Source organism: Magnolia sinica, chromosome 4 (genome assembly GCF_029962835.1).
Source record: "Magnolia sinica isolate HGM2019 chromosome 4, MsV1, whole genome shotgun sequence".
NCBI classification, from domain to species: Eukaryota; Viridiplantae; Streptophyta; class Magnoliopsida; order Magnoliales; family Magnoliaceae; genus Magnolia; species Magnolia sinica.
In genome coordinates this window covers 3,640,711-3,654,964 of record NC_080576.1, presented here as the reverse complement: position 1 = coordinate 3,654,964, position 14,254 = coordinate 3,640,711, and the positions used below count along the sequence as shown (strand labels likewise).

Sequence of the window (14,254 nt, the reverse complement as noted above, 5' to 3'; positions counted from 1 at the left end):
AAATGATCTGTAAAAATGGATGAACGGCATGGATAAAAGACATACTTCAAAGTGGGGCCCGCGGAGAACCGACCACTAGTCACCGGGCTAGTGGCAGGGGCAGTAGCCAATCGGTTTCCCGTCTTCGCACGACTCGTACCCACCCACCGGCATGGTTGGTGGTGTGTGGTACACCAGTCAATCAGCTTCCAATACAATATGCGAAGCGGTGAATTGGAAGTTACGTGAGTGAATTGTGTTATAGTGTCTTGATATTCATTGATATGCTATCCTATAGCGGCTCTAGCTTTTACTGGAAGTTGTTTGACATGGTTAGAGAGTAATCTTCTTCTTTTTCACGGTTGAGGAACCGAAGCCTGGGCGAATAATCGACATAGAATTCTCATACGGCTGTTGTTATTCCTTTCTTATCGATTTAAAAGAATGGGATTCTCAGCCTTCTGCAGTTGTTCCTTTCTTTGGCTTTGTCTTTTCCGTTGTAAGCATTGTAGGAATTGAAGATAACCCAAACCATCAACTTCACCTCTTCTTCTTCTTTCCATCTCTCTAGCTAGAACTTGGTGTTTTTGAGACTTCTGTATTTTTGCTTTCCTTTCTTACCGAGGAATACGAAAGATCAGGTTAGTGTGTTTTCCTTTTCCTTTTATTCTACGTTCAGAGTTTTGAGGGCTATTTGATGGGGTAGAAAAGCTTAGAACAGAAATCGATTTCCGTGGAGACCTACTTTTCTTGTCTTAGAGGGAAAAGAGCATGGAAATCAATTTTCGATTCTAAGGTTTTCTTTAAAAAACAATGGGAATCAATTTCTTTTTTTAAAAAATGTTAAATATTGATTTCAATGGTTATGAAAGACAATTTCATTGTCGGATCACTGACTTTTAATGACCATTTAATTTCCCAGTCTTTCATTTCTGGCGATTCGTGATGACTTTTCACGTCCACATTTCCGATTCTCTCTATTTGATGTTCTTACATCCATAGGATACGTGCTTGCATAGGTCACAATATAGTAACAACTTCTCAAGAAGTAATACACACAGCATGCATGTGTGGCACTGCTGACCATCTAAACACCAAGCCACCAAAAATTTAAATGATTTCAATATATATATGGGTGGACAAGATAGATGCATCACACAGCCACGTCCTGTAAGAGATTTATCTGCTACATCACGGTTCATCCGGCCGTACATGTCATCTCTCTTAATTTTGCATTATGGCTCATCAATAATTAAAGGTTGCATTACATTACTTGAGTTTGATGGTGAACAACTTTCAAACATGATTTGAGTGACTATCTTTTGATGGAAGCAGCTTTGGTAGATATATGACCATGGGGCCTATCTTGATGTATGTGTTGTATATCCATGCCCTTTGTCACTGTTGCTATCTCATTTTACAGCATTGGCCCAAAATTCAATTATATCCAAATCTCATGTAGATCACACCACATGGAATAATGGTGATGACCATTAAAAACTTTATGTGAGCAACAAAAGTTTTGTACCAACTTCATAATTTTGTTTTCCTTTCATCCAGTGTGACCTTATCATTGGATGGCAAATAGACATTACTATGAGCCATGCAAAGTTTTTAATGGTGGGCATTCAATAACCACTATTGCGTGCGGTGTGGTTTGAGGTTGGTTTATCCTTGACTGTGGGCCCACCTTGATGTATGTGCCTTGCATTTACGTTGATCCATTTTGACAGTTCATTTTAGGGCATGATCATCCATTTTGACAACTCATTTTAGGGCATATCTTTAAAATGAAGCATATCCAAAACTTAGGCGAACCATACCAAGGGGAAAAAGGTGGTGATTGATAACTGATCTCAAAAATAAAGCAGATACAAATCTCAGGTGAACCATACCACGTGAAAAAGCAGTGATTGAATACCTACCATTAAAAACTTTTTGAGGGCTATTGAATTGTTTATTTACTATCTAATCTATCTATGATATCACATAGACTTAGATTAAGGGACTACAAAAATATCAACTTGGTCCAAAACTTTTGTATCTCATAAAAAGTTTTTAATTGTCAATCACTACTTTTTCCTGTGATGTGGTCTACTTGAGATTTGGATTTGCTTTATTTTTTGCATCCAGCCCTAAAAACGAGTTGTCAAAATGGAACGGTGGCTTGGATGTAAGGCTCATACATTAGTGGGCCCCATAGTTAGAGATCCATGGACCTCCATGAAGCACCCGGCCCAACAGGCAGGGATATCAATGGGTAGAGCTGGGCAGATCTGACCCGATCTGATGGATCTGACATGATCAGACTCGATCCGACCTATTCCGAACCGAACTGACGGCTTGGATCGGTGCGGATCGGGTAGGGTCATTCAGATCCGACTTCTTTTTTGTTCGAGATCGGTAATGGTCACTCCGGACCGATCCGATTTGAAAACCCGATTCGAATGGATCCGGACCGACCCGACCGGACCCGATCCGAAGTGGTTCTTATCAATAATTCTACCTTTTTCCTATGGTATGGTCCACTTGAGCTTTGGATATGCATCAATTTTGGGTTCAATCACTAAAATGATCTGGAAAAATGAATGAACGACGTGGATGAACCAAATGCATTCACGATGGGCCCCAACGGAGTTTACTAAGCATAATAAGAAATATTCCTTCGTGTACCATAATAATAAGAAATATTCCATCGTGTGATTCATTTGATTATTGGATCTGCCTGATTTTTATTTTAATACCTTAAAATAATCTTAGAAAAGAGATAGATGGTTTGGATGTACAGATACATCGTGGTGGGCTCACCCACAGAGCTGCCCGTTCGGAGCTAGGGATGGGCCGGGGTAATACGCAATCCGTGTCTGTGGCATAGCCCGTAGGCTATAGTTGTAGACATGTGGCATGTGAAGACGAGCACTAACGCTCCTCGAGCTCCGAGTTATACGAATGGTTCAAAGGAGATCAAGGTTATATGGGCCACAATGACGTATTTGTTATATCTACACCGTTCATATGGTTTTAGAGATCATTATGGAATATTATCCAAAAAATAAATCATATCCAAAGATCATCTGGACCACACCATAAATAGCAGCTGAGAATGATTTTTCTAGTGTGGTCCACATGATAGGCAGATCTACTTTTCGTCTCAAGCCTTAAAACGAGCTCTCCAAATGGATGGACGGTTTGGATATAACACATATCCCATGATCAGACCTATTTTCGTTAACACACATGTCGTGCGAAGACGAGCATTAACGCTCCTCGAGCTCCGAGTTGTACGAACGGTTCAAAGGAGATCAAAGTTATATGGCCCCCACAGTGATGTATTTATTATATCTACACCGTTTATATAGTTTTAGAGATTATTATAGAGTATTATCCAAAAAATAAATCATACCCAAAGATCATCTGAACCACACCACAAATAGCAGCTGAGAATGATTTTTCCAATGTGGTCCACTTGATAGTCAAATCTATCTTATTTTTCATCACAAGCCTTAAAAAGAACTCACCAAATGGATGGACAATTTGGATATAACATATATCCCATGGTCAGTCCTGCATAACTTGCTAACTACAGTGTTTTCTTGAACAACACGTTATAGGCTTACAACTGTCATGCACAACACATTCATAGCTATAACGCCTCGAGCTTCGAGTTGTACAAACGGCTCAAATGATATCAACGTTAGATGGGCCCCATAATGATGTATTTATTATATTCATACCGTTTATCCATTTTTCATGATCATTTTAGATCATTTGGAAAAAAAATTTGAATCATATCTAAAGCTCAAATGGACCACACCGAAAATAGCAACAAGGATTATGATTTTTACTGTTAAAAAAGTTAATCCGAATCGCACCCAACTCGATCCGACTCAGGTTCTCTGACCGAGTCGGACTCGGTTCAGGTCATGCCAACCGTGTGTCGGATCGGATTGAGTTGTATGTCTCAGACTTGGTCTTGGATCAGATCGGATTCAGGTTAGCCCAACTAGATTTCGAACCGAATCGGGTTAGACCCAATCTGATCCGACTCGATCCGATGCCCACCTCTATCAATGAGCTGGGTTGGCTCATTAGGTCTCTGGGCTAGCTTGGGCTGGAGTATCCGGCCAGGCTGGCCCGCTAGGTTTAGAAAAATAATTACATCTGACGGGCAAAAGTAATTTTATAAATTTCAGTCATTTTGAAAGGGAGGAAAAACTTCTTATGAAGTAAGAAGTTTTCAATCACTACTTTCTCTTGTGATGTGGTCTTATTGAGATTTAGATCTACTTTATTTTTTGCATCCAGCCCTAAAATGAGTTGTCAAAATGTAAGGATGCCTTGGATGTAAGGCGCATACGTTAGTGGGCCCCATAGTCAAAGATCCATGGACCTCAGCTGGCTGTGTCCGGCCCAACAGGCAAGGATGTCAATGAGCTGGGTTGGTCCATCAGGTCTCCCTGCTAGCTTGGGCTGGAGTATCAGGCCCGGCTGGCTCACTAGGTTTAGAAAAATAATTACATTTGACGGGTAAAAGTAATTTTAAATTTCAGTCGTTTCGAAAGAGAGGAAAAATTACTTCATGTTAGTAAAAGAGGTTAGTCAGCTTGGGTGTTTCTCAACATAAGCATATATATGTAAAATCCACCTCGACCTACAGATGCGTAATCCCAGTTTAGTCCCAGTCCCAAAAATTAGATCTGTTCATATTTCAGGTGTAAAAAGTGTACATGGAAATATTTACCCTTTAAATGTTTCCCTTTGCATGGCCCACCTGAATAATGGATGGCCTGATTTTTGGGAGTCAACTCTAATTTTTGGTGTGTTATCTTAATGGACGGAGTGGATTTTATATAATCATCACTGTGGGCCTTTTAAATATTAAGAGTGGACGTCTCTCACATCTTTTTCCCTTGGTGTGATCCATTTAAATCACATGTCATCCTGATTTTTGGGTTCTGGGCATAAAATAGGACTACACATCTAATGATGGGAGTGGATCTCACATAAACACCGCAGTGAGTCTCATAAGAGTCAAAGGGTCTGCGTCCATGGAGAGTTTTCCTTACCCATCACGATTCCTTACATCAAGATAGGCACGTCAGAGGAGGGTGCGTCTCGAGGAAATGTTTCATATTATTTTTAGAAAGGCGGTTCATTAAGGCCTGTTGTTTGTTTTTAAGTGGTTTTTAAAAAGCAATACAAACTTGACATATGCACTTAGACGTCCTCGTACGGCCACCGAATTTGAGGACGAAAATACCCCTGCCTTCCTCTGGCTGGCGTGCAGAGACGAGCGCTGACGGACGGTCAGGTGGGGCCCACTGTGATGTTTGTGAGAAATTCTCTCCGTCTAAGTTCATTCATAGGGTTACAAAGACCTACATGAAGAGGAAAAACAAATTTCATAATGAGCCAAAACTTCTGTAACCCCTAAAAGGATTTGAATGGTAGACGTGCAATTACCCACTGCCATTTACAGTGTGGTCCATTGATAGCTAGATCTGTCTTATTTTTCATCTCAAGTCTTAATACAAGTTCTCCAAATAGATGGACGGTTTGGATATAATACATACCTCATAATGGGACCGACAAAAATTGGTGAGGCTTACGACAGGGAAGAAAGGAAAAAAAAAAAAAAAAAAGGAGCTAGCAAGTTGGGGGTCAGAGTCTACGGCTACGGATTATAACCGTAGTAAAATTGTAATGCTATGAACGTTTTTCTCTTTTTTATTTTTTATTTTTTTTATTTTTTAGAAAATTTTCCCCGTTACATTTTTCTATAATGCATAATTATGTAAATATGTATATATAAGTATACAGAAATATTTTTCTATATTTTAATTCATTTCTTTGCCTATTTATTTAACAAGTATATTTCCTAAACTAGAATGATTTACTTAACTTACCACATATGATTTTAAGGTAGGAGAAGCTAATTTAGCCAACCAACCTAGTTATTTTCCAAGAATCCATTGGGTCGATGGTCGAAAATTCATTTCATTTAGTTCGTGGTCAATTTCAATCACTTCGTGGTCAAATTGGAAATTCAGAGTGGCAAGCATGAAATTGAGGGAGGCAAACACGAAATTGAGCAAGGAAAACTAGAAATTCAGTAGGAAAAACTTGAAATTGAGTAGGGCAAACATGAAATTAGGGCTGAAAGTCGGGTGGGTTGGTTCGGGTTGGTGCTCAACCCTAATCCAACCCAAGGTTTCTATACCTAAACCTTGACCCAACCCAACCTAATCTTGGGTTGGGAATTCTCAACCCAAGCCTAACCCAAGAGGGCTTGACGGGTTGATTGGGTTGATCAGGTGTATACGTACTAATATTTTCGTTATTACATTAGTTTATTATATTTCAATATAGGACTTATTTTTTGTATTTATGATTTTATTAATTATATACGTGATTATTTATCATAAAGAACTTCATTTTTTTTTCTTTAAAAAACCAAGCTAAAATATAGGATTACTCCTTTAAAAAGTCATGTACCATAGCACGCAATCTATTTGGGAGAGAGAAATCTGACATATCTTGTTAGCTTGAGTCCTTGGAAATGACGTGGACAAATGAGACCCGACATCACTTGTGTACCTTCTTCACAAACAATCTACACTCAATTATAATTTACAAGTAACTAATATATTGATCGGGTTTGGGTTGGGTCGGGCAACCTGAGACCTCAACCCAAGCCCAACCTAAGTTTTATTGGGTTGGTGTTTGTATAGCCCAAGCTTGAGATCAGACCCGATATATCCTGCCCGAGCCCAACCCAATGTTAGGTCGGTCACGGGTCAGTTGGGTTGAACTCGCCCAACTTTCAGCCATACATGAAATTGAGCGGGGCAAACATGAAAATCAGCTGTGCAAACATGAAATTGAGGGGGGAAACTAGAAAATCTGCGGAGCAAACATAAAATTGAGCGGGGCAAATATGAAAATCAGCGGGGCAAACATGAAATTAAGCAGGGGAAACTAGAAAATCAGCGGGGCAAATATGAAATTGAGCGAGTGAAACTAGAAAATCAGCAGGACAAACTAGGAAATCAACGAAGCAAACTAGAAAATCAGCGGGGGAAACATGAAAATTAGCGGGGCAAACATGAAATTGAGCGGGGGAAACTAGAAAATCAGTGGGGCAAATTGAAAAATCAGCGGGGCAAACTAGGAAATCAGTGGGGGAAACTAGAAAATTAGTGGGGGAAACTAGAAAATCAGCAGGGAAAACATGAAAATCAGTGGGGAAAACATGAAATTGAGCGGGGGAAACTATAAAATCAGCGGGGCAAACTAGAAAATCAGTGGGGCAAACTAGAAAATCAGCAAGGCAAACATGAAATTGAGTGGGGCAAACATGAAATTTAGCGGGGCAAACTAGACAATCAGCGGGGCAAACTTAACAGATAACTTCATGGCTTGAGCTGATAAATCAAAACATTTCCAATGTTCAAATGGACCACACTAAATGAAATTTTGAATTGAACTTCTAATGTTGATAATTTCTTAGGAGCTACAGAAGTTTTAGATCAAACTTGTAATTGTTTTTCTATTAATCCATGTCTGTATAATCTTATGAATAGGTTTGATAACAAACAAACATCACTGTTGGCCCACTATGGTTTTAACGGTGGAAATTATTATGCCCACTAAATCCCGTGGTATGATCCACTTGATCTTTTGATACGCTTCAATTATTACACTTGTTACGCTATACAATGATGTTTTATTTGTAATACATCATGTTTAATACCCCTCCGTCTTCATCAGAATATGTATACACCAAAACCCCATATGTGGGAAGGAACCTAGATATTGAAGGAGGGAACTTAGACATTGAGTGGGACAAAGATGAAATTGAACGGGCCAAACATGAAATTCAGCGGGGGAAACATTAAATTCAGCGAGGAAAACATGAAATTGAGCGGGGGAAACTAGGAAACTTGATTTTCTAGTTTCACCCGCTCAATTTTATGTTTGCCCCGCTGATTTTCTAGTTTCCCCTGCTCAATTTCATGTTTACCCCGCTGATTTTCATGTTTGCCCCACTCAATTTCATGTACGGTTGAAAGTTGGGTGGGTTCAACCCGATCGACCTGTGACCGACCTGACATTGCGTTGGGTTTGGGCAGGATATATCAGGTCCAATCTCAAGCTTGGGTTATACAAACACCAACCCAATAAAACTTAGGTTGGGCTTGGGTTGAGGTCTCAGGTTGTCCGACCCAACCCAAACCCGATCAATATATTAGTTACTTATAAATTATAATTGAGTATGGATTGTTTGTAAAGAAGGTACACTAGTGATGTCGGGTCTCATTTGTCCATGTCATTTCCAAGGACTCGAGCTAACAAGATATGCCGGATTTCTCTCTCCCAAATAAATTGCGTGCTATACTACATGACTTTTTAAAGGAGTAGTCCTATATTTTAGCTTGGTTTTTTAAAGAAAAAAAATGAAGTTCTTTATGATGAATAATCATGTATATAATTAATAAAATCATCGATACAAAAAATAAGTCTTATATTAAAATATAATAAACTAATGCAATAACGAAAATATTAGCACGTATACACCCGACCAACCCAATCAACCCGTCGAGCCCTCTTGGGTTGAGAATTCCCAACCCAAGATTGAGTTGGGTTGGGTCAAGGTTTAGGTATAGGAACCTTAGGTTGGGTTATGGTTGAGCACCAACCCGAACCAACCCGCTCGACTTTCAGCCCTAATTTCTTGTTTGCCCTACTCAATTTCATGTTTTCCTTGCTGAATTTCTAGTTTTCCCCGCTCAATTTCATGTTTGCCCCTCTCAATTTTATGTTTGCCACGCTGAATTTCTAGTTTAATCGCGAAGTGATTGAAATTGACCATGAACAGAATGAAATGGATTTTCGACCATCGACCTGATGAAATCTTGAAAAATAACTAGATTGGTTGGCTAAATTAGCTTCTCCTACCCAAAATCATATGTGGTAAGTTAAGTAAATCATTCTAGTTTAGGAAATATGCTTGTTAAATAAATAGACAAAGAAATGAATTAAAAGATAAAAAAATATTTTATATACTTATATATACATATTTGCATAATTATGTATTATAGAAAAATGTAAGGGGGAAAATGTTCTCCTCCATGTAAAAAAAATAATAAAATAAAAAAAATAAAAAATAAAAAAGAGAAAAAAGTGCATGGCACTACAGTTATAGCTACGGTTATAATCTATAGTGGTAGGCCAAGCTCTGACCCGGCCGATCGACCCCAACTCGCTGGCTTCGGTTTTTTTTTTTTCCTTGTTGAAATCCCCAGCGATTTTTGTGGGTCCCATTATGAGGTATGTGTTATATCCAAACTGTCCATCTATTTGGCGAACTCAAATTAAGGCTTGAGGTTAAAAATAAGATAGATCTAGCTATTAAGTGGACCACACCGTAAAAGGTAGTGGGGAATTGAACATCTACCATTGAAACCCTTTTAGCGGTTACATAAGTTTTGGATCATTATAAAATTTGTTTTTCCTCTTCATTCAGGTCTTTGTGACCCTATGAATGAACTTAGATAGGAGGGATTTCTCACAAACATCACAGTGGGCCCCAACTTAGACGGGGGAGGATTTCTAATGGTTGATGCTCATTCAAAACTGTTTCTTATAATGTGGTACACTAAAGATTTGGATATACCTCATTTTTTATCTCATACCATAAAATGATCCGGAAAAATATATGGACGGCACGGATGAAAAGCATACATCATGGTGGGGTCTACAGACCACCGATGATCCGCCATTGGCCGGTGGCAGGCGGAGTAGCCAATCCGTTTATGTGAAAAGGAGGGGTATTTTCGTCCTGGGATTTGTCATCCGTACGAGGAGGTATAAGTACGTTTGTTAAGTTTGCATTGCTTCAAGAGTATCCAATGGATAAAAGGTAGGGTGGAGTCCACAGTCGTAATTTTTTATAATTATTACGATTTCACTGTATTTGAAAATTTACAGGAATTTGTGCCGGTGAAATTGGTTCAAAAGAGATAATTTTAATTTTTGAACTGAAAGGTAATGCCTATGATATATCCATTCCGTCCATCTATTTTATTACAACATTTTGGAGCATGAGACAAAAAATGAAGCGGATCCAACACTCAGGTTGCCCACGCTAAAAGAAACAATGACCCCACAAAGTTTTTAACGATAAGTATTTGATTCCCTTTTTTGTATGACGTGGTCCAATTGAGTATTGGATATGGCTCAATTTTTTACTCATACTATAAATTCAACTGGAATAATGGATGAACGGTGTGGATAAGCGAAATGCATTACAGTGGGACCCACGAATATTTTGTAATATTCTTAGTTTTCGTGTCAAAAAGTAAGCAGCCGAATCAGGTATGCTGCAAATGTACGGAGAAATAATAATTACTTTTGTACACGGCATTTACCAATTCACCGGGAAAACAAACACGCCCAAGTACCCAACGGAAGCAACCATATCCCTCCTCCCTCGCACTCCTTCGAGTTCCATCTCTGTCTCTCTTTCATTTCCAACACACTTCTCCCATTACTCTCTGCTTGGATCGACGAAGAACTTGCCGCCATTGCAGTATTTGGTCCATTGCCAGCGTTCTTGGCGATCGTAGTAAGTTAGCCTCTCTCTCTCTACTGTGGGACCTATCAAAAGAATTAATACACCGGATATCATAAGCGAAACGTGCCAGAGGTAGGCGTGGGCGCTAACATGGACTGTAACATAAGAAATAGTGGTGATTGAGTATTATTAAAAACTTGTGGGCAACAGAAGTTTTGGATCAAAATAATATTTGTTTTTTAGTTTTGTTTTTGTTTTCTTTTTCTCCCGTGTGACCTTTTTGAGATTGGATGGCAAATAAACGTCACCAAAGCATTACGGTGCGCCATAGGAAGTTTTAAAGGTATGGCATTCAATGCTTACTATTTCCTTATAGTATGGTCCACTTGAGATTTGGATCTACTTCATTTGGGATCATGTACATGGCAAAATGGATGAACAGGTGGATATAGAATACGTACATCCGACCCCATAAGGGCCGCCCCGCCCACCTAACACATAAAGCGGATTCCCTCTAACCCGGGCACAGAGACAGCAGCCCCATAGAAATGCCTGCGGCAAATCCACTCCGTCCACCTATTTTGAAAGACCACAATAGGATTGTATTCTAAAAATCAGGCAGATCCAATGCTCATGTGTACCATACCACACGAAACAGTGGAGATTAAACGCCTGGGGTGACAGAAGTTTTATATCAGGATGATATTTGTTTCTACAGTTTAAGTTTAGTAATAGCCTTATGAACGGTTTAGATGGTATATAAACATAATGGGCAGCTCCAAGAAGGTTTCAATAGTGGACATTGCTGTTGGCCCACCTGAGTTTTGGATCTGCCTAATTTTTAGAATATTGTCCCACCGTGGTCTTTCAAAACATATGAACCGAGCGGATTTATCACTGACATCTCTGTTGGCCCCACACAGCCCTGGGCATAGGCCTCAGGGTCACAGGCAATCCGCTTCCCTGCATGAGTACTTTTTTTACCAGAGCTATACACGTACGAGCTGAACCGAGTCGAGTCGAGCTCTGCCAAGCTCGACTCGGCTCAGCCATTAGCTGACCCTAACTCGAACTCGACTTGGCTCGGCCACTAGTTGACCCCAACTCGAATTCATCTTGGCTCGATCCTCGAGCCTGACTGGCCAGCTCAGCTCGGTCAGCAGCTTAGGCCAGTTCGTGCCGAGTTTGAGCTAAGATCAAGCATGTGTGGCATTTTCTCAAACACATGAAGTGCACCTTTAATTTCTGACAGCATTTAAAACATCAACAATAATTTAGAGGTATTTCATCAAACACTAAGTAAGCAACGTCAAAACATCAAAATCAAGATACAAGGGTATTTGTTTCATATCCATATCTTCCTCACGGCTAGCTGACACTTCGTTGAGCCATTTCATCAAACACTTGGTGAGCAACATCAATTTCAAAATAATTGAGTCACCAATCTGGTTCAATCCGAGTTCGATTCAAGTTGGGGTTCGATCTGACTCGGGTCGAGCACGGGCAAGCTCAAACTCAAAAAATCAGCTCGACTTTGCTCACACCCAATTTCAAACAGGGTCGAGTCGAGCTTTTTCGAGTAAGTCGAGCGAGCTAACCGAGCTAACTCACTTCTTGTACAGCTCTAATTTTTTTCCTTTCAATAGAATCGAGCAGGTCTATTAATTACACGTGCTTGTTGACAACCGTACACATTCACGCGGGTTGTATTCCACACGGTTCATCCTTTTCATATCATTTTAAGGCATGAGCTGAAAAATGAAGCAGATCCAAACCTCAGGTGGACCATAATAAAGAAAAAAGTGGTGAATGAATGCCCACCATTAAATACTTCCTAGCCCCCCATGATGTTATCCTGGTGTTTATTTGCCATCCAAGCTATTGATAAGGATACAAATACCTGGATGAACTAAAACTTTTGTGGCATACAAGAAGTTTTTAATAGTTACTTTACCACTGTTTCTTATGGTATGGTCCACCGGAGATTTTTATCTGCTTTATGTTTGGACCCGTTCCCTAAAATGATTTATAAAAACAAATGGACAGAGTGGATTATGGAATACATGGATCAAGCTCGGTAAGGGCCGCACCATCTTAGTTGAGGCCGGGGCCATACCTAATCCACTCCCATGCGGGCGAGCTTTATTTTTAACCGGACGGGGACCCGACCACCTAAAGTTCACAAGGCAGATAGCCAGGCGGGGCCCACCGTGATATTTGTGAGAAATCCACCGGGTCCATCAGTTTTTCCAGCTTATGTTAGGACATAAGGCTAAACAATAAGCAAATAAAAAACTCAAGTGGGCCACATGACAGGAAAAGCGAGGAGAAAATGCCAACCGTTGAAACCTTCTTGGGTTGATCCTGATGTTTATATGGCATCCAAACCGTTCATAAGTCATTTCCACTGAGATGAGCTGAAACCATAAAAACATTAACTTGATCCGAAGCTTCTGTGGTCCCATAACTGTTTCAACGGTGGGCACTCAATCCATAATGTTTCAACAGTGGTCATTCAACCCCCAATGAGGCCATGTACTAAAATCAGTGGCAAAATAGATTGACGGCCTAGATTTCTCACAATCATCACAGTAGGCTCCACCTAGCTTTCAGCGACAGGAACTGGGCTCAAGGCAATCCACGTCCGAGTTTACACCCCCGGCAGTCCACCGCATATCAAAACGAATGAATGGCTAAAAAAATTTAGCCCCCAATTTACTTTATAAGTGTGCCCACCTAAAGAGTAAAATTGTGTACTTTGTTAGGTAGAAGATCTAATCATTATTTCAAATCTAATGAAATCTCAGATCTCACACGTGTTTCATATTTGCACATGTGCCACCGTCTGGATGTGTAGGGATCTACTCGTGCTTGGAAATAGCAAACGTCTAACTAATGGATGTTTGCCAACCTAACAGGCTTGTCAAGCCCTGCTCATATGGCACACTTTTGCAAGGTCCAAAGCTTTCCTCCAAGTGGATCACACTCTCTAGATTAGCCAGCCTAGAGTCAGGTCATTTTATTCGCCTGGTGGGCCACACTTGTCAAACATTGTTACAGCAATCAACAGTGGGGCCCACCTGTTCTCATTTGAGTTGGGGTGGGCTCCACTTCACAATCATCAAATAAGGTGATGTGCTTGAAGATATCATTTCCCATTGTTGGGTTTTTTTTTTTTTTAATGGCAAAAATTAGTGTTGAAAAATAAATAAATTATTACAGTGCAGCCCACCTGATGGCAGCTTAGATCTTGCACATTTCAAGTGTGAAAAGCCAATGCCACAAAGGTCCACTCGAGCAAATGCACTTAGAATACATTCCTTAGCATTCCTTGCAAAAATTGAGTTTGTTATTTGTGTAAACGGGGCCATGGCACAATTAAATTAACTAAAATGAGCTGAATCTTGCAGTCAAACAGGGGACTGTTTGGTAGGTATGCCCAAAAATAAGTTCGTCTTATTCTAATTAATCAAGGGATCAAAAATAATATTTGATGAGCTAAAATGAGATGAACTCATTTTTAGGTGTCTACCAAACAGGCCTTAAGCAATCGATTAGCATTGAGAAGACCAATTACTCCAATAACATCAAACTATGGTAATTGTTGTAAAGCTAATACTCCCTATCCACAAGCACCTTCACAGGCAGCACACGAGCCACCCTGGCAAGTGCGTGGAACATCTGAGTAGTGCATAGGTG

The 14,254-nt window shown here is 40.0% G+C and overlaps 1 protein-coding gene across 1 annotated transcript in view; it reads left to right on the top strand.

Annotated features, from left to right (window-relative positions):
- Positions 1 to 325: 325 nt before the first annotated feature.
- LOC131242177 (probable disease resistance protein At4g27220) overlaps positions 326 to 14,254 on the top strand; it is an 89,478-nt gene continuing 75,549 nt past the window's right edge. Inside the window, exon 1 of the mRNA XM_058240656.1 lies at positions 326 to 620. The gene's annotated coding sequence lies outside the window, so the exon portion shown is untranslated. The remainder of the gene's footprint in view (positions 621 to 14,254) is intronic.